Source organism: Lissotriton vulgaris, chromosome 7 (genome assembly GCF_964263255.1).
Source record: "Lissotriton vulgaris chromosome 7, aLisVul1.2, whole genome shotgun sequence".
NCBI lineage: Eukaryota > Metazoa > Chordata > Amphibia > Caudata > Salamandridae > Lissotriton > Lissotriton vulgaris.
In genome coordinates this window covers 1,389,626,669-1,389,643,680 of record NC_141695.1, presented here as the reverse complement: position 1 = coordinate 1,389,643,680, position 17,012 = coordinate 1,389,626,669, and the positions used below count along the sequence as shown (strand labels likewise).

Here is a 17,012-nt window from a genome sequence, read left to right as displayed (position 1 = left end):
ATAAGCATCTTGCACTGCTACCTTCTTCCCCTCTCAGCCACGATCGGCCAAGACCTCTCTATTAGGGTAGAGGGTGAACATTTCTTGGACCTCAGAAACTGAGGGATGTAGACCCAATATGTCCTCCAAGCGCCTAGACACCTGGTGCCCAATCTGGCATGGTGTTTTTCAGCTTACCCGACCAATCCGGTTGCAAGGTGGACTTTAACAATACTGCTAAAAAGGCACTCCCAGACATCCCTGAGGCCTTCATTTGCATAGGCCCTGCCCTTCTCTTTGTCCTGCTTCCCACAAATCAACACAACACTGCAGCAGTATAGATTTGGGGGTGGTGAAGAATAATGACAGTGAGGCTAAAAAAGAGAAAGAAAAGTCCCAGAAGTCCTGCAGGCTTCCTTGCTAAATGCAGCTGAACATAGAGCGCACCTTCTTTACTGCAAAGCAAATACATTAAAAATGTTGAGGAGAGACTAATTGAAAAATACATATTACGGGGACAGCACTGGGACCTGCTTTATTTTTTCAATTAGTCTTGAAAACAAAAAAGATTTCTCTCCTGAAAGCTGTTAAAAATATGGAACGCTTCACGAATTTGCGTGTCATCCTTGCGCAGGGGCCATGCTAATCTTCTCTGTATCGTTCCAATTTTAGTATATGTGCTGCCGAAGCGAGCACACTTTATTGATGAACTGACAATGTTTATAAACTCTCTAAATCTACAGTCTCTAGACATAGGGTGGCCTGGCAGAGATGCTCAGATGGCCAGTACGCATTCAAATCTGAGCCAATGGTCAAAAATGGATGAAGAGTAGCAATCCATTATTCTTCACTGCATTTGTGGTCCAAGACTAAACACACCGTAAGTATGTAGATTATACCAGGTTTGCAAAGGCTCCTGGGTCGGGCTACAGACAAGGAGCATTGTGACGTCACGCTGCCTGTGGAACAGTGATATTAAAGGTGAAACAGCTGCACAGTAGGTTAGGTGAAGGGCTCTGAGAGTGGAAAGGCAGCATGCTTGGGTCCCTGGACAAGGTGAGCTTATGATAATGTGTCTGAATGTTCACCTGTGTTGTAATATTAAACCCCTTATTGTTGTAAACGCCTACTTACTAAGGAGTTCTCAAGCTCAGCCCCACACAGACCTGGAACTGATTATGTTAATGCAAACTATTTAAGAAACTGAGCCTGATCTAAAAGATTTCCTTGGATCTAGGACCATTTCGCCTAGCTTTTAGGTGCTTCCTTCTCCTAAAGTCCTTTGTAAAACTTGGGAAAACCTCACAGAACAGACTTCCAGGAGGTCAGATGGGTTTCCTTGTGCCTTCACACACACATACACACACTTTCTAGCCCACTTAAGGACAAAAGGATGCGTAAGTCTACATAGGGCCAGTGGCGCAATGGATAACGCGTCTGACTACGGATCAGAAGATTGTAGGTTCGACTCCTATCTGGCTCGGAAGGGTTGTAGGTCCCTGTTTGATTATATTCCTGTGGAATTTTTATTTACCTCAGACTTGTTGTAGGTTCAATATTCTCCAGCAGGATTCATCCAGCAGTTGTTCCACGGTAGAGCGCAAGTAATAGGACCACAGCTAGTTAAACGTTTCCCATTTGCTGCTGGACTCTATGTGATGGCCGTCACGTGGTGTGCTGCTTTTGTATTTCAACATGGGTCCCTGATACTCTTAATTGCGAAAAAGCTTGTTGACAAAAGTGTGTGTGCGCGAGGGTCTGTGGACGTAGGCAGGTGTGTGCACTTGAATGCTTACCCATTTACATGTGTGAGAGGAACAAACCAACTCCCTGTGGGCTGCAGGCTTACAACTGGTAGCCCCAGTAGCCAGGCAGAACCACAGGTAAGGAGAGAGAGAAAGTTGGTCCATTATTAGAGAAGGACCATAAGCATCTTGCACTGCTACCTTCTTCCCCTCTCAGCCACGATCGGCCACGATCGGCCAAGGCCTCTCTATTAGGGTAGAGGGTGAACATTTCTTGGACCTCAGAAACTGAGGGATGTAGACCCAATATGTCCTCCAAGCGCCTAGAGACCTGGTGCCCAATCTGGCATGGTGTTTTTCAGCTTACCCGACCAATCCGGTTGCAAGGTGGACTTTAACAATACTGCTAAAAAGGCACTCCCAGACATCCCTGAGGCCTTCATTTGCATAGGCCCTGCCCTTCTCTTTGTCCTGATTCCCACAAATCAACACAACACTGCAGCAGTATAGATTTGGGGGTGGTGAAGAATAATGACAGTGAGGCTAAAAAAGAGAAAGAAAAGTCCCAGAAGTCCTGCAGGCTTCCTTGCTAAATGCAGCTGAACATAGAGCGCACCTTCTTTACTGCAAAGCAAATACATTAAAAATGTTGAGGAGAGACTAATTGAAAAATACATATTACGGGGACAGCACTGGGACCTGCTTTATTTTTTCAATTAGTCTTGAAAACAAAAAAGATTTCTCTCCTGAAAGCTGTTAAAAATATGGAACGCTTCACGAATTTGCGTGTCATCCTTGCGCAGGGGCCATGCTAATCTTCTCTGTATCGTTCCAATTTTAGTATATGTGCTGCCGAAGCGAGCACACTTTATTGATGAACTGACAATGTTTATAAACTCTCTAAATCTACAGTCTCTAGACATAGGGTGGCCTGGCAGAGATGCTCAGATGCCCAGTACGCATTCAAATCTGAGCCAATGGTCAAAAATGTATGAAGAGTAGCAATCCATTATTCTTCACTGCATTTGTGGTCCAAGACTAAACACACCGTAAGTATGTAGATTATACCAGGTTTGCAAAGGCTCCTGGGTCGGGCTACAGACAAGGAGCATTGTGACGTCACGCTGCCTGTGGAACAGTGATATTAAAGGTGAAACAGCTGCACAGTAGGTTAGGTGAAGGGCTCTGAGAGTGGAAAGGCAGCATGCTTGGGTCCCTGGACAAGGTGAGCTTATGATAATGTGTCTGAATGTTCACCTGTGTTGTAATATTAAACCCCTTATTGTTGTAAACGCCTACTTACTAAGGAGTTCTCAAGCTCAGCCCCACACAGACCTGGAACTGATTATGTTAATGCAAACTATTTAAGAAACTGAGCCTGATCTAAAAGATTTCCTTGGATCTAGGACCATTTCGCCTAGCTTTTAGGTGCTTCCTTCTCCTAAAGTCCTTTGTAAAACTTGGGAAAACCTCACAGAACAGACTTCCAGGAGGTCAGATGGGTTCCCTTGTGCCTTCACACACACATACACACACTTTCTAGCCCACTTAAGGACAAAAGGATGCGTAAGTCTACATAGGGCCAGTGGCGCAATGGATAACGCGTCTGACTACGGATCAGAAGATTGTAGGTTCGACTCCTAACTGGCTCGGAAGGGTTGTAGGTCCCTGTTTGATTATATTCCTGTGGAATTTTTATTTACCTCAGACTTGTTGTAGGTTCAATATTCTCCAGCAGGACTCATCCAGCAGTTGTTCCACGGTAGAGCGCAAGTAATAGGACCACAGCTAGTTAAACGTTTCCCATTTGCTGCTGGACTCTATGTGATGGCCGTCACGTGGTGTGCTGCTTTTGTATTTCAACATGGGTCCCTGATACTCTTAATTGCGAAAAAGCTTGTTGACAAAAGTGTGTGTGCGCGAGGGTCTGTGGACGTAGGCAGGTGTGTGCACTTGAATGCTTACCCATTTACATGTGTGAGAGGAACAAACCAACTCCCTGTGGGCTGCAGGCTTACAACTGGTAGCCCCAGTAGCCAGGCAGAACCACAGGTAAGGAGAGAGAGAAAGTTGGTCCATTATTAGAGAAGGACCATAAGCATCTTGCACTGCTACCTTCTTCCCCTCTCAGCCACGATCGGCCAAGACCTCTCTATTAGGGTAGAGGGTGAACATTTCTTGGACCTCAGAAACTGAGGGATGTAGACCCAATATGTCCTCCAAGCGCCTAGACACCTGGTGCCCAATCTGGCATGGTGTTTTTCAGCTTACCCGACCAATCCGGTTGCAAGGTGGACTTTAACAATACTGCTAAAAAGGCACTCCCAGACATCCCTGAGGCCTTCATTTGCATAGGCCCTGCCCTTCTCTTTGTCCTGCTTCCCACAAATCAACACAACACTGCAGCAGTATAGATTTGGGGGTGGTGAAGAATAATGACAGTGAGGCTAAAAAAGAGAAAGAAAAGTCCCAGAAGTCCTGCAGGCTTCCTTGCTAAATGCAGCTGAACATAGAGCGCACCTTCTTTACTGCAAAGCAAATACATTAAAAATGTTGAGGAGAGACTAATTGAAAAATACATATTACGGGGACAGCACTGGGACCTGCTTTATTTTTTCAATTAGTCTTGAAAACAAAAAAGATTTCTCTCCTGAAAGCTGTTAAAAATATGGAACGCTTCACGAATTTGCGTGTCATCCTTGCGCAGGGGCCATGCTAATCTTCTCTGTATCGTTCCAATTTTAGTATATGTGCTGCCGAAGCGAGCACACTTTATTGATGAACTGACAATGTTTATAAACTCTCTAAATCTACAGTCTCTAGACATAGGGTGGCCTGGCAGAGATGCTCAGATGCCCAGTACGCATTCAAATCTGAGCCAATGGTCAAAAATGGATGAAGAGTAGCAATCCATTATTCTTCACTGCATTTGTGGTCCAAGACTAAACACACCGTAAGTATGTAGATTATACCAGGTTTGCAAAGGCTCCTGGGTCGGGCTACAGACAAGGAGCATTGTGACGTCACGCTGCCTGTGGAACAGTGATATTAAAGGTGAAACAGCTGCACAGTAGGTTAGGTGAAGGGCTCTGAGAGTGGAAAGGCAGCATGCTTGGGTCCCTGGACAAGGTGAGCTTATGATAATGTGTCTGAATGTTCACCTGTGTTGTAATATTAAACCCCTTATTGTTGTAAACGCCTACTTACTAAGGAGTTCTCAAGCTCAGCCCCACACAGACCTGGAACTGATTATGTTAATGCAAACTATTTAAGAAACTGAGCCTGATCTAAAAGATTTCCTTGGATCTAGGACCATTTCGCCTAGCTTTTAGGTGCTTCCTTCTCCTAAAGTCCTTTGTAAAACTTGGGAAAACCTCACAGAACAGACTTCCAGGAGGTCAGATGGGTTCCCTTGTGCCTTCACACACACATACACACACTTTCTAGCCCACTTAAGGACAAAAGGATGCGTAAGTCTACATAGGGCCAGTGGCGCAATGGATAACGCGTCTGACTACGGATCAGAAGATTGTAGGTTCGACTCCTATCTGGCTCGGAAGGGTTGTAGGTCCCTGTTTGATTATATTCCTGTGGAATTTTTATTTACCTCAGACTTGTTGTAGGTTCAATATTCTCCAGCAGGACTCATCCAGCAGTTGTTCCACGGTAGAGCGCAAGTAATAGGACCACAGCTAGTTAAACGTTTCCCATTTGCTGCTGGACTCTATGTGATGGCCGTCACGTGGTGTGCTGCTTTTGTATTTCAACATGGGTCCCTGATACTCTTAATTGCGAAAAAGCTTGTTGACAAAAGTGTGTGTGCGCGAGGGTCTGTGGACGTAGGCAGGTGTGTGCACTTGAATGCTTACCCATTTACATGTGTGAGAGGAACAAACCAACTCCCTGTGGGCTGCAGGCTTACAACTGGTAGCCCCAGTAGCCAGGCAGAACCACAGGTAAGGAGAGAGAGAAAGTTGGTCCATTATTAGAGAAGGACCATAAGCATCTTGCACTGCTACCTTCTTCCCCTCTCAGCCACGATCGGCCAAGACCTCTCTATTAGGGTAGAGGGTGAACATTTCTTGGACCTCAGAAACTGAGGGATGTAGACCCAATATGTCCTCCAAGCGCCTAGACACCTGGTGCCCAATCTGGCATGGTGTTTTTCAGCTTACCCGACCAATCCGGTTGCAAGGTGGACTTTAACAATACTGCTAAAAAGGCACTCCCAGACATCCCTGAGGCCTTCATTTGCATAGGCCCTGCCCTTCTCTTTGTCCTGCTTCCCACAAATCAACACAACACTGCAGCAGTATAGATTTGGGGGTGGTGAAGAATAATGACAGTGAGGCTAAAAAAGAGAAAGAAAAGTCCCAGAAGTCCTGCAGGCTTCCTTGCTAAATGCAGCTGAACATAGAGCGCACCTTCTTTACTGCAAAGCAAATACATTAAAAATGTTGAGGAGAGACTAATTGAAAAATACATATTACGGGGACAGCACTGGGACCTGCTTTATTTTTTCAATTAGTCTTGAAAACAAAAAAGATTTCTCTCCTGAAAGCTGTTAAAAATATGGAACGCTTCACGAATTTGCGTGTCATCCTTGCGCAGGGGCCATGCTAATCTTCTCTGTATCGTTCCAATTTTAGTATATGTGCTGCCGAAGCGAGCACACTTTATTGATGAACTGACAATGTTTATAAACTCTCTAAATCTACAGTCTCTAGACATAGGGTGGCCTGGCAGAGATGCTCAGATGGCCAGTACGCATTCAAATCTGAGCCAATGGTCAAAAATGGATGAAGAGTAGCAATCCATTATTCTTCACTGCATTTGTGGTCCAAGACTAAACACACCGTAAGTATGTAGATTATACCAGGTTTGCAAAGGCTCCTGGGTCGGGCTACAGACAAGGAGCATTGTGACGTCACGCTGCCTGTGGAACAGTGATATTAAAGGTGAAACAGCTGCACAGTAGGTTAGGTGAAGGGCTCTGAGAGTGGAAAGGCAGCATGCTTGGGTCCCTGGACAAGGTGAGCTTATGATAATGTGTCTGAATGTTCACCTGTGTTGTAATATTAAACCCCTTATTGTTGTAAACGCCTACTTACTAAGGAGTTCTCAAGCTCAGCCCCACACAGACCTGGAACTGATTATGTTAATGCAAACTATTTAAGAAACTGAGCCTGATCTAAAAGATTTCCTTGGATCTAGGACCATTTCGCCTAGCTTTTAGGTGCTTCCTTCTCCTAAAGTCCTTTGTAAAACTTGGGAAAACCTCACAGAACAGACTTCCAGGAGGTCAGATGGGTTTCCTTGTGCCTTCACACACACATACACACACTTTCTAGCCCACTTAAGGACAAAAGGATGCGTAAGTCTACATAGGGCCAGTGGCGCAATGGATAACGCGTCTGACTACGGATCAGAAGATTGTAGGTTCGACTCCTATCTGGCTCGGAAGGGTTGTAGGTCCCTGTTTGATTATATTCCTGTGGAATTTTTATTTACCTCAGACTTGTTGTAGGTTCAATATTCTCCAGCAGGATTCATCCAGCAGTTGTTCCACGGTAGAGCGCAAGTAATAGGACCACAGCTAGTTAAACGTTTCCCATTTGCTGCTGGACTCTATGTGATGGCCGTCACGTGGTGTGCTGCTTTTGTATTTCAACATGGGTCCCTGATACTCTTAATTGCGAAAAAGCTTGTTGACAAAAGTGTGTGTGCGCGAGGGTCTGTGGACGTAGGCAGGTGTGTGCACTTGAATGCTTACCCATTTACATGTGTGAGAGGAACAAACCAACTCCCTGTGGGCTGCAGGCTTACAACTGGTAGCCCCAGTAGCCAGGCAGAACCACAGGTAAGGAGAGAGAGAAAGTTGGTCCATTATTAGAGAAGGACCATAAGCATCTTGCACTGCTACCTTCTTCCCCTCTCAGCCACGATCGGCCACGATCGGCCAAGGCCTCTCTATTAGGGTAGAGGGTGAACATTTCTTGGACCTCAGAAACTGAGGGATGTAGACCCAATATGTCCTCCAAGCGCCTAGAGACCTGGTGCCCAATCTGGCATGGTGTTTTTCAGCTTACCCGACCAATCCGGTTGCAAGGTGGACTTTAACAATACTGCTAAAAAGGCACTCCCAGACATCCCTGAGGCCTTCATTTGCATAGGCCCTGCCCTTCTCTTTGTCCTGATTCCCACAAATCAACACAACACTGCAGCAGTATAGATTTGGGGGTGGTGAAGAATAATGACAGTGAGGCTAAAAAAGAGAAAGAAAAGTCCCAGAAGTCCTGCAGGCTTCCTTGCTAAATGCAGCTGAACATAGAGCGCACCTTCTTTACTGCAAAGCAAATACATTAAAAATGTTGAGGAGAGACTAATTGAAAAATACATATTACGGGGACAGCACTGGGACCTGCTTTATTTTTTCAATTAGTCTTGAAAACAAAAAAGATTTCTCTCCTGAAAGCTGTTAAAAATATGGAACGCTTCACGAATTTGCGTGTCATCCTTGCGCAGGGGCCATGCTAATCTTCTCTGTATCGTTCCAATTTTAGTATATGTGCTGCCGAAGCGAGCACACTTTATTGATGAACTGACAATGTTTATAAACTCTCTAAATCTACAGTCTCTAGACATAGGGTGGCCTGGCAGAGATGCTCAGATGCCCAGTACGCATTCAAATCTGAGCCAATGGTCAAAAATGTATGAAGAGTAGCAATCCATTATTCTTCACTGCATTTGTGGTCCAAGACTAAACACACCGTAAGTATGTAGATTATACCAGGTTTGCAAAGGCTCCTGGGTCGGGCTACAGACAAGGAGCATTGTGACGTCACGCTGCCTGTGGAACAGTGATATTAAAGGTGAAACAGCTGCACAGTAGGTTAGGTGAAGGGCTCTGAGAGTGGAAAGGCAGCATGCTTGGGTCCCTGGACAAGGTGAGCTTATGATAATGTGTCTGAATGTTCACCTGTGTTGTAATATTAAACCCCTTATTGTTGTAAACGCCTACTTACTAAGGAGTTCTCAAGCTCAGCCCCACACAGACCTGGAACTGATTATGTTAATGCAAACTATTTAAGAAACTGAGCCTGATCTAAAAGATTTCCTTGGATCTAGGACCATTTCGCCTAGCTTTTAGGTGCTTCCTTCTCCTAAAGTCCTTTGTAAAACTTGGGAAAACCTCACAGAACAGACTTCCAGGAGGTCAGATGGGTTCCCTTGTGCCTTCACACACACATACACACACTTTCTAGCCCACTTAAGGACAAAAGGATGCGTAAGTCTACATAGGGCCAGTGGCGCAATGGATAACGCGTCTGACTACGGATCAGAAGATTGTAGGTTCGACTCCTATCTGGCTCGGAAGGGTTGTAGGTCCCTGTTTGATTATATTCCTGTGGAATTTTTATTTACCTCAGACTTGTTGTAGGTTCAATATTCTCCAGCAGGACTCATCCAGCAGTTGTTCCACGGTAGAGCGCAAGTAATAGGACCACAGCTAGTTAAACGTTTCCCATTTGCTGCTGGACTCTATGTGATGGCCGTCACGTGGTGTGCTGCTTTTGTATTTCAACATGGGTCCCTGATACTCTTAATTGCGAAAAAGCTTGTTGACAAAAGTGTGTGTGCGCGAGGGTCTGTGGACGTAGGCAGGTGTGTGCACTTGAATGCTTACCCATTTACATGTGTGAGAGGAACAAACCAACTCCCTGTGGGCTGCAGGCTTACAACTGGTAGCCCCAGTAGCCAGGCAGAACCACAGGTAAGGAGAGAGAGAAAGTTGGTCCATTATTAGAGAAGGACCATAAGCATCTTGCACTGCTACCTTCTTCCCCTCTCAGCCACGATCGGCCAAGACCTCTCTATTAGGGTAGAGGGTGAACATTTCTTGGACCTCAGAAACTGAGGGATGTAGACCCAATATGTCCTCCAAGCGCCTAGAGACCTGGTGCCCAATCTGGCATGGTGTTTTTCAGCTTACCCGACCAATCCGGTTGCAAGGTGGACTTTAACAATACTGCTAAAAAGGCACTCCCAGACATCCCTGAGGCCTTCATTTGCATAGGCCCTGCCCTTCTCTTTGTCCTGATTCCCACAAATCAACACAACACTGCAGCAGTATAGATTTGGGGGTGGTGAAGAATAATGACAGTGAGGCTAAAAAAGAGAAAGAAAAGTCCCAGAAGTCCTGCAGGCTTCCTTGCTAAATGCAGCTGAACATAGAGCGCACCTTCTTTACTGCAAAGCAAATACATTAAAAATGTTGAGGAGAGACTAATTGAAAAATACATATTACGGGGACAGCACTGGGACCTGCTTTATTTTTTCAATTAGTCTTGAAAACAAAAAAGATTTCTCTCCTGAAAGCTGTTAAAAATATGGAACGCTTCACGAATTTGCGTGTCATCCTTGCGCAGGGGCCATGCTAATCTTCTCTGTATCGTTCCAATTTTAGTATATGTGCTGCCGAAGCGAGCACACTTTATTGATGAACTGACAATGTTTATAAACTCTCTAAATCTACAGTCTCTAGACATAGGGTGGCCTGGCAGAGATGCTCAGATGGCCAGTACGCATTCAAATCTGAGCCAATGGTCAAAAATGGATGAAGAGTAGCAATCCATTATTCTTCACTGCATTTGTGGTCCAAGACTAAACACACCGTAAGTATGTAGATTATACCAGGTTTGCAAAGGCTCCTGGGTCGGGCTACAGACAAGGAGCATTGTGACGTCACGCTGCCTGTGGAACAGTGATATTAAAGGTGAAACAGCTGCACAGTAGGTTAGGTGAAGGGCTCTGAGAGTGGAAAGGCAGCATGCTTGGGTCCCTGGACAAGGTGAGCTTATGATAATGTGTCTGAATGTTCACCTGTGTTGTAATATTAAACCCCTTATTGTTGTAAACGCCTACTTACTAAGGAGTTCTCAAGCTCAGCCCCACACAGACCTGGAACTGATTATGTTAATGCAAACTATTTAAGAAACTGAGCCTGATCTAAAAGATTTCCTTGGATCTAGGACCATTTCGCCTAGCTTTTAGGTGCTTCCTTCTCCTAAAGTCCTTTGTAAAACTTGGGAAAACCTCACAGAACAGACTTCCAGGAGGTCAGATGGGTTTCCTTGTGCCTTCACACACACATACACACACTTTCTAGCCCACTTAAGGACAAAAGGATGCGTAAGTCTACATAGGGCCAGTGGCGCAATGGATAACGCGTCTGACTACGGATCAGAAGATTGTAGGTTCGACTCCTATCTGGCTCGGAAGGGTTGTAGGTCCCTGTTTGATTATATTCCTGTGGAATTTTTATTTACCTCAGACTTGTTGTAGGTTCAATATTCTCCAGCAGGATTCATCCAGCAGTTGTTCCACGGTAGAGCGCAAGTAATAGGACCACAGCTAGTTAAACGTTTCCCATTTGCTGCTGGACTCTATGTGATGGCCGTCACGTGGTGTGCTGCTTTTGTATTTCAACATGGGTCCCTGATACTCTTAATTGCGAAAAAGCTTGTTGACAAAAGTGTGTGTGCGCGAGGGTCTGTGGACGTAGGCAGGTGTGTGCACTTGAATGCTTACCCATTTACATGTGTGAGAGGAACAAACCAACTCCCTGTGGGCTGCAGGCTTACAACTGGTAGCCCCAGTAGCCAGGCAGAACCACAGGTAAGGAGAGAGAGAAAGTTGGTCCATTATTAGAGAAGGACCATAAGCATCTTGCACTGCTACCTTCTTCCCCTCTCAGCCACGATCGGCCAAGACCTCTCTATTAGGGTAGAGGGTGAACATTTCTTGGACCTCAGAAACTGAGGGATGTAGACCCAATATGTCCTCCAAGCGCCTAGAGACCTGGTGCCCAATCTGGCATGGTGTTTTTCAGCTTACCCGACCAATCCGGTTGCAAGGTGGACTTTAACAATACTGCTAAAAAGGCACTCCCAGACATCCCTGAGGCCTTCATTTGCATAGGCCCTGCCCTTCTCTTTGTCCTGATTCCCACAAATCAACACAACACTGCAGCAGTATAGATTTGGGGGTGGTGAAGAATAATGACAGTGAGGCTAAAAAAGAGAAAGAAAAGTCCCAGAAGTCCTGCAGGCTTCCTTGCTAAATGCAGCTGAACATAGAGCGCACCTTCTTTACTGCAAAGCAAATACATTAAAAATGTTGAGGAGAGACTAATTGAAAAATACATATTACGGGGACAGCACTGGGACCTGCTTTATTTTTTCAATTAGTCTTGAAAACAAAAAAGATTTCTCTCCTGAAAGCTGTTAAAAATATGGAACGCTTCACGAATTTGCGTGTCATCCTTGCGCAGGGGCCATGCTAATCTTCTCTGTATCGTTCCAATTTTAGTATATGTGCTGCCGAAGCGAGCACACTTTATTGATGAACTGACAATGTTTATAAACTCTCTAAATCTACAGTCTCTAGACATAGGGTGGCCTGGCAGAGATGCTCAGATGGCCAGTACGCATTCAAATCTGAGCCAATGGTCAAAAATGGATGAAGAGTAGCAATCCATTATTCTTCACTGCATTTGTGGTCCAAGACTAAACACACCGTAAGTATGTAGATTATACCAGGTTTGCAAAGGCTCCTGGGTCGGGCTACAGACAAGGAGCATTGTGACGTCACGCTGCCTGTGGAACAGTGATATTAAAGGTGAAACAGCTGCACAGTAGGTTAGGTGAAGGGCTCTGAGAGTGGAAAGGCAGCATGCTTGGGTCCCTGGACAAGGTGAGCTTATGATAATGTGTCTGAATGTTCACCTGTGTTGTAATATTAAACCCCTTATTGTTGTAAACGCCTACTTACTAAGGAGTTCTCAAGCTCAGCCCCACACAGACCTGGAACTGATTATGTTAATGCAAACTATTTAAGAAACTGAGCCTGATCTAAAAGATTTCCTTGGATCTAGGACCATTTCGCCTAGCTTTTAGGTGCTTCCTTCTCCTAAAGTCCTTTGTAAAACTTGGGAAAACCTCACAGAACAGACTTCCAGGAGGTCAGATGGGTTTCCTTGTGCCTTCACACACACATACACACACTTTCTAGCCCACTTAAGGACAAAAGGATGCGTAAGTCTACATAGGGCCAGTGGCGCAATGGATAACGCGTCTGACTACGGATCAGAAGATTGTAGGTTCGACTCCTATCTGGCTCGGAAGAGTTATAGGTCCCTGTTTGATTATATTCCTGTGGAATTTTTATTTACCTCAGACTTGTTGTAGGTTCAATATTCTCCAGCAGGATTCATCCAGCAGTTGTTCCACGGTAGAGCGCAAGTAATAGGACCACAGCTAGTTAAACGTTTCCCATTTGCTGCTGGACTCTATGTGATGGCCGTCACGTGGTGTGCTGCTTTTGTATTTCAACATGGGTCCCTGATACTCTTAATTGCGAAAAAGCTTGTTGACAAAAGTGTGTGTGCGCGAGGGTCTGTGGACGTAGGCAGGTGTGTGCACTTGAATGCTTACCCATTTACATGTGTGAGAGGAACAAACCAACTCCCTGTGGGCTGCAGGCTTACAACTGGTAGCCCCAGTAGCCAGGCAGAACCACAGGTAAGGAGAGAGAGAAAGTTGGTCCATTATTAGAGAAGGACCATAAGCATCTTGCACTGCTACCTTCTTCCCCTCTCAGCCACGATCGGCCACGATCGGCCAAGGCCTCTCTATTAGGGTAGAGGGTGAACATTTCTTGGACCTCAGAAACTGAGGGATGTAGACCCAATATGTCCTCCAAGCGCCTAGAGACCTGGTGCCCAATCTGGCATGGTGTTTTTCAGCTTACCCGACCAATCCGGTTGCAAGGTGGACTTTAACAATACTGCTAAAAAGGCACTCCCAGACATCCCTGAGGCCTTCATTTGCATAGGCCCTGCCCTTCTCTTTGTCCTGATTCCCACAAATCAACACAACACTGCAGCAGTATAGATTTGGGGGTGGTGAAGAATAATGACAGTGAGGCTAAAAAAGAGAAAGAAAAGTCCCAGAAGTCCTGCAGGCTTCCTTGCTAAATGCAGCTGAACATAGAGCGCACCTTCTTTACTGCAAAGCAAATACATTAAAAATGTTGAGGAGAGACTAATTGAAAAATACATATTACGGGGACAGCACTGGGACCTGCTTTATTTTTTCAATTAGTCTTGAAAACAAAAAAGATTTCTCTCCTGAAAGCTGTTAAAAATATGGAACGCTTCACGAATTTGCGTGTCATCCTTGCGCAGGGGCCATGCTAATCTTCTCTGTATCGTTCCAATTTTAGTATATGTGCTGCCGAAGCGAGCACACTTTATTGATGAACTGACAATGTTTATAAACTCTCTAAATCTACAGTCTCTAGACATAGGGTGGCCTGGCAGAGATGCTCAGATGCCCAGTACGCATTCAAATCTGAGCCAATGGTCAAAAATGTATGAAGAGTAGCAATCCATTATTCTTCACTGCATTTGTGGTCCAAGACTAAACACACCGTAAGTATGTAGATTATACCAGGTTTGCAAAGGCTCCTGGGTCGGGCTACAGACAAGGAGCATTGTGACGTCACGCTGCCTGTGGAACAGTGATATTAAAGGTGAAACAGCTGCACAGTAGGTTAGGTGAAGGGCTCTGAGAGTGGAAAGGCAGCATGCTTGGGTCCCTGGACAAGGTGAGCTTATGATAATGTGTCTGAATGTTCACCTGTGTTGTAATATTAAACCCCTTATTGTTGTAAACGCCTACTTACTAAGGAGTTCTCAAGCTCAGCCCCACACAGACCTGGAACTGATTATGTTAATGCAAACTATTTAAGAAACTGAGCCTGATCTAAAAGATTTCCTTGGATCTAGGACCATTTCGCCTAGCTTTTAGGTGCTTCCTTCTCCTAAAGTCCTTTGTAAAACTTGGGAAAACCTCACAGAACAGACTTCCAGGAGGTCAGATGGGTTCCCTTGTGCCTTCACACACACATACACACACTTTCTAGCCCACTTAAGGACAAAAGGATGCGTAAGTCTACATAGGGCCAGTGGCGCAATGGATAACGCGTCTGACTACGGATCAGAAGATTGTAGGTTCGACTCCTATCTGGCTCGGAAGGGTTGTAGGTCCCTGTTTGATTATATTCCTGTGGAATTTTTATTTACCTCAGACTTGTTGTAGGTTCAATATTCTCCAGCAGGACTCATCCAGCAGTTGTTCCACGGTAGAGCGCAAGTAATAGGACCACAGCTAGTTAAACGTTTCCCATTTGCTGCTGGACTCTATGTGATGGCCGTCACGTGGTGTGCTGCTTTTGTATTTCAACATGGGTCCCTGATACTCTTAATTGCGAAAAAGCTTGTTGACAAAAGTGTGTGTGCGCGAGGGTCTGTGGACGTAGGCAGGTGTGTGCACTTGAATGCTTACCCATTTACATGTGTGAGAGGAACAAACCAACTCCCTGTGGGCTGCAGGCTTACAACTGGTAGCCCCAGTAGCCAGGCAGAACCACAGGTAAGGAGAGAGAGAAAGTTGGTCCATTATTAGAGAAGGACCATAAGCATCTTGCACTGCTACCTTCTTCCCCTCTCAGCCACGATCGGCCAAGACCTCTCTATTAGGGTAGAGGGTGAACATTTCTTGGACCTCAGAAACTGAGGGATGTAGACCCAATATGTCCTCCAAGCGCCTAGACACCTGGTGCCCAATCTGGCATGGTGTTTTTCAGCTTACCCGACCAATCCGGTTGCAAGGTGGACTTTAACAATACTGCTAAAAAGGCACTCCCAGACATCCCTGAGGCCTTCATTTGCATAGGCCCTGCCCTTCTCTTTGTCCTGCTTCCCACAAATCAACACAACACTGCAGCAGTATAGATTTGGGGGTGGTGAAGAATAATGACAGTGAGGCTAAAAAAGAGAAAGAAAAGTCCCAGAAGTCCTGCAGGCTTCCTTGCTAAATGCAGCTGAACATAGAGCGCACCTTCTTTACTGCAAAGCAAATACATTAAAAATGTTGAGGAGAGACTAATTGAAAAATACATATTACGGGGACAGCACTGGGACCTGCTTTATTTTTTCAATTAGTCTTGAAAACAAAAAAGATTTCTCTCCTGAAAGCTGTTAAAAATATGGAACGCTTCACGAATTTGCGTGTCATCCTTGCGCAGGGGCCATGCTAATCTTCTCTGTATCGTTCCAATTTTAGTATATGTGCTGCCGAAGCGAGCACACTTTATTGATGAACTGACAATGTTTATAAACTCTCTAAATCTACAGTCTCTAGACATAGGGTGGCCTGGCAGAGATGCTCAGATGCCCAGTACGCATTCAAATCTGAGCCAATGGTCAAAAATGTATGAAGAGTAGCAATCCATTATTCTTCACTGCATTTGTGGTCCAAGACTAAACACACCGTAAGTATGTAGATTATACCAGGTTTGCAAAGGCTCCTGGGTCGGGCTACAGACAAGGAGCATTGTGACGTCACGCTGCCTGTGGAACAGTGATATTAAAGGTGAAACAGCTGCACAGTAGGTTAGGTGAAGGGCTCTGAGAGTGGAAAGGCAGCATGCTTGGGTCCCTGGACAAGGTGAGCTTATGATAATGTGTCTGAATGTTCACCTGTGTTGTAATATTAAACCCCTTATTGTTGTAAACGCCTACTTACTAAGGAGTTCTCAAGCTCAGCCCCACACAGACCTGGAACTGATTATGTTAATGCAAACTATTTAAGAAACTGAGCCTGATCTAAAAGATTTCCTTGGATCTAGGACCATTTCGCCTAGCTTTTAGGTGCTTCCTTCTCCTAAAGTCCTTTGTAAAACTTGGGAAAACCTCACAGAACAGACTTCCAGGAGGTCAGATGGGTTCCCTTGTGCCTTCACACACACATACACACACTTTCTAGCCCACTTAAGGACAAAAGGATGCGTAAGTCTACATAGGGCCAGTGGCGCAATGGATAACGCGTCTGACTACGGATCAGAAGATTGTAGGTTCGACTCCTAACTGGCTCGGAAGGGTTGTAGGTCCCTGTTTGATTATATTCCTGTGGAATTTTTATTTACCTCAGACTTGTTGTAGGTTCAATATTCTCCAGCAGGACTCATCCAGCAGTTGTTCCACGGTAGAGCGCAAGTAATAGGACCACAGCTAGTTAAACGTTTCCCATTTGCTGCTGGACTCTATGTGATGGCCGTCACGTGGTGTGCTGCTTTTGTATTTCAACATGGGTCCCTGATACTCTTAATTGCGAAAAAGCTTGTTGACAAAAGTGTGTGTGCGCGAGGGTCTGTGGACGTAGG

The 17,012-nt window shown here is 45.2% G+C and overlaps 16 non-coding genes across 16 annotated transcripts; 7 read left to right on the top strand and 9 right to left on the bottom strand.

Moving 5' to 3' along the window:
* Positions 1–568: 568 nt before the first annotated feature.
* On the bottom strand, positions 569–675 carry LOC147704302 (U6 spliceosomal RNA). The gene has a single exon (XR_015298884.1). It is a non-coding gene; the product is annotated as a U6 spliceosomal RNA (small nuclear RNA).
* Positions 676–1,389: 714 nt separating this feature from the next.
* On the top strand, positions 1,390–1,462 carry TRNAR-ACG (transfer RNA arginine (anticodon ACG)). Its single transcript has one exon. It is a non-coding gene; the product is annotated as a tRNA-Arg (tRNA).
* A 1,020-nt stretch (positions 1,463–2,482) lies between these two features.
* LOC147704300 (U6 spliceosomal RNA) lies at positions 2,483–2,589 on the bottom strand. The gene has a single exon (XR_015298883.1). It is a non-coding gene; the product is annotated as a U6 spliceosomal RNA (small nuclear RNA).
* A 1,797-nt stretch (positions 2,590–4,386) lies between these two features.
* LOC147704299 (U6 spliceosomal RNA) lies at positions 4,387–4,493 on the bottom strand. Its single transcript, XR_015298882.1, has one exon. It is a non-coding gene; the product is annotated as a U6 spliceosomal RNA (small nuclear RNA).
* A 714-nt stretch (positions 4,494–5,207) lies between these two features.
* On the top strand, positions 5,208–5,280 carry TRNAR-ACG (transfer RNA arginine (anticodon ACG)). Its single transcript has one exon. It is a non-coding gene; the product is annotated as a tRNA-Arg (tRNA).
* Positions 5,281–6,290: 1,010 nt separating this feature from the next.
* Positions 6,291–6,397, bottom strand: LOC147704297 (U6 spliceosomal RNA). Its single transcript, XR_015298881.1, has one exon. It is a non-coding gene; the product is annotated as a U6 spliceosomal RNA (small nuclear RNA).
* Positions 6,398–7,111: 714 nt separating this feature from the next.
* On the top strand, positions 7,112–7,184 carry TRNAR-ACG (transfer RNA arginine (anticodon ACG)). The gene has a single exon. It is a non-coding gene; the product is annotated as a tRNA-Arg (tRNA).
* Positions 7,185–8,204: 1,020 nt separating this feature from the next.
* Positions 8,205–8,311, bottom strand: LOC147704295 (U6 spliceosomal RNA). The gene has a single exon (XR_015298880.1). It is a non-coding gene; the product is annotated as a U6 spliceosomal RNA (small nuclear RNA).
* A 714-nt stretch (positions 8,312–9,025) lies between these two features.
* TRNAR-ACG (transfer RNA arginine (anticodon ACG)) lies at positions 9,026–9,098 on the top strand. The gene has a single exon. It is a non-coding gene; the product is annotated as a tRNA-Arg (tRNA).
* Positions 9,099–10,108: 1,010 nt separating this feature from the next.
* LOC147704293 (U6 spliceosomal RNA) lies at positions 10,109–10,215 on the bottom strand. The gene has a single exon (XR_015298879.1). It is a non-coding gene; the product is annotated as a U6 spliceosomal RNA (small nuclear RNA).
* A 714-nt stretch (positions 10,216–10,929) lies between these two features.
* Positions 10,930–11,002, top strand: TRNAR-ACG (transfer RNA arginine (anticodon ACG)). The gene has a single exon. It is a non-coding gene; the product is annotated as a tRNA-Arg (tRNA).
* Positions 11,003–12,012: 1,010 nt separating this feature from the next.
* Positions 12,013–12,119, bottom strand: LOC147704291 (U6 spliceosomal RNA). Its single transcript, XR_015298878.1, has one exon. It is a non-coding gene; the product is annotated as a U6 spliceosomal RNA (small nuclear RNA).
* A 714-nt stretch (positions 12,120–12,833) lies between these two features.
* On the top strand, positions 12,834–12,906 carry TRNAR-ACG (transfer RNA arginine (anticodon ACG)). Its single transcript has one exon. It is a non-coding gene; the product is annotated as a tRNA-Arg (tRNA).
* A 1,020-nt stretch (positions 12,907–13,926) lies between these two features.
* On the bottom strand, positions 13,927–14,033 carry LOC147704289 (U6 spliceosomal RNA). The gene has a single exon (XR_015298877.1). It is a non-coding gene; the product is annotated as a U6 spliceosomal RNA (small nuclear RNA).
* A 714-nt stretch (positions 14,034–14,747) lies between these two features.
* TRNAR-ACG (transfer RNA arginine (anticodon ACG)) lies at positions 14,748–14,820 on the top strand. Its single transcript has one exon. It is a non-coding gene; the product is annotated as a tRNA-Arg (tRNA).
* A 1,010-nt stretch (positions 14,821–15,830) lies between these two features.
* On the bottom strand, positions 15,831–15,937 carry LOC147704287 (U6 spliceosomal RNA). Its single transcript, XR_015298876.1, has one exon. It is a non-coding gene; the product is annotated as a U6 spliceosomal RNA (small nuclear RNA).
* Between the last annotated feature and the right edge of the window lie 1,075 nt (positions 15,938–17,012).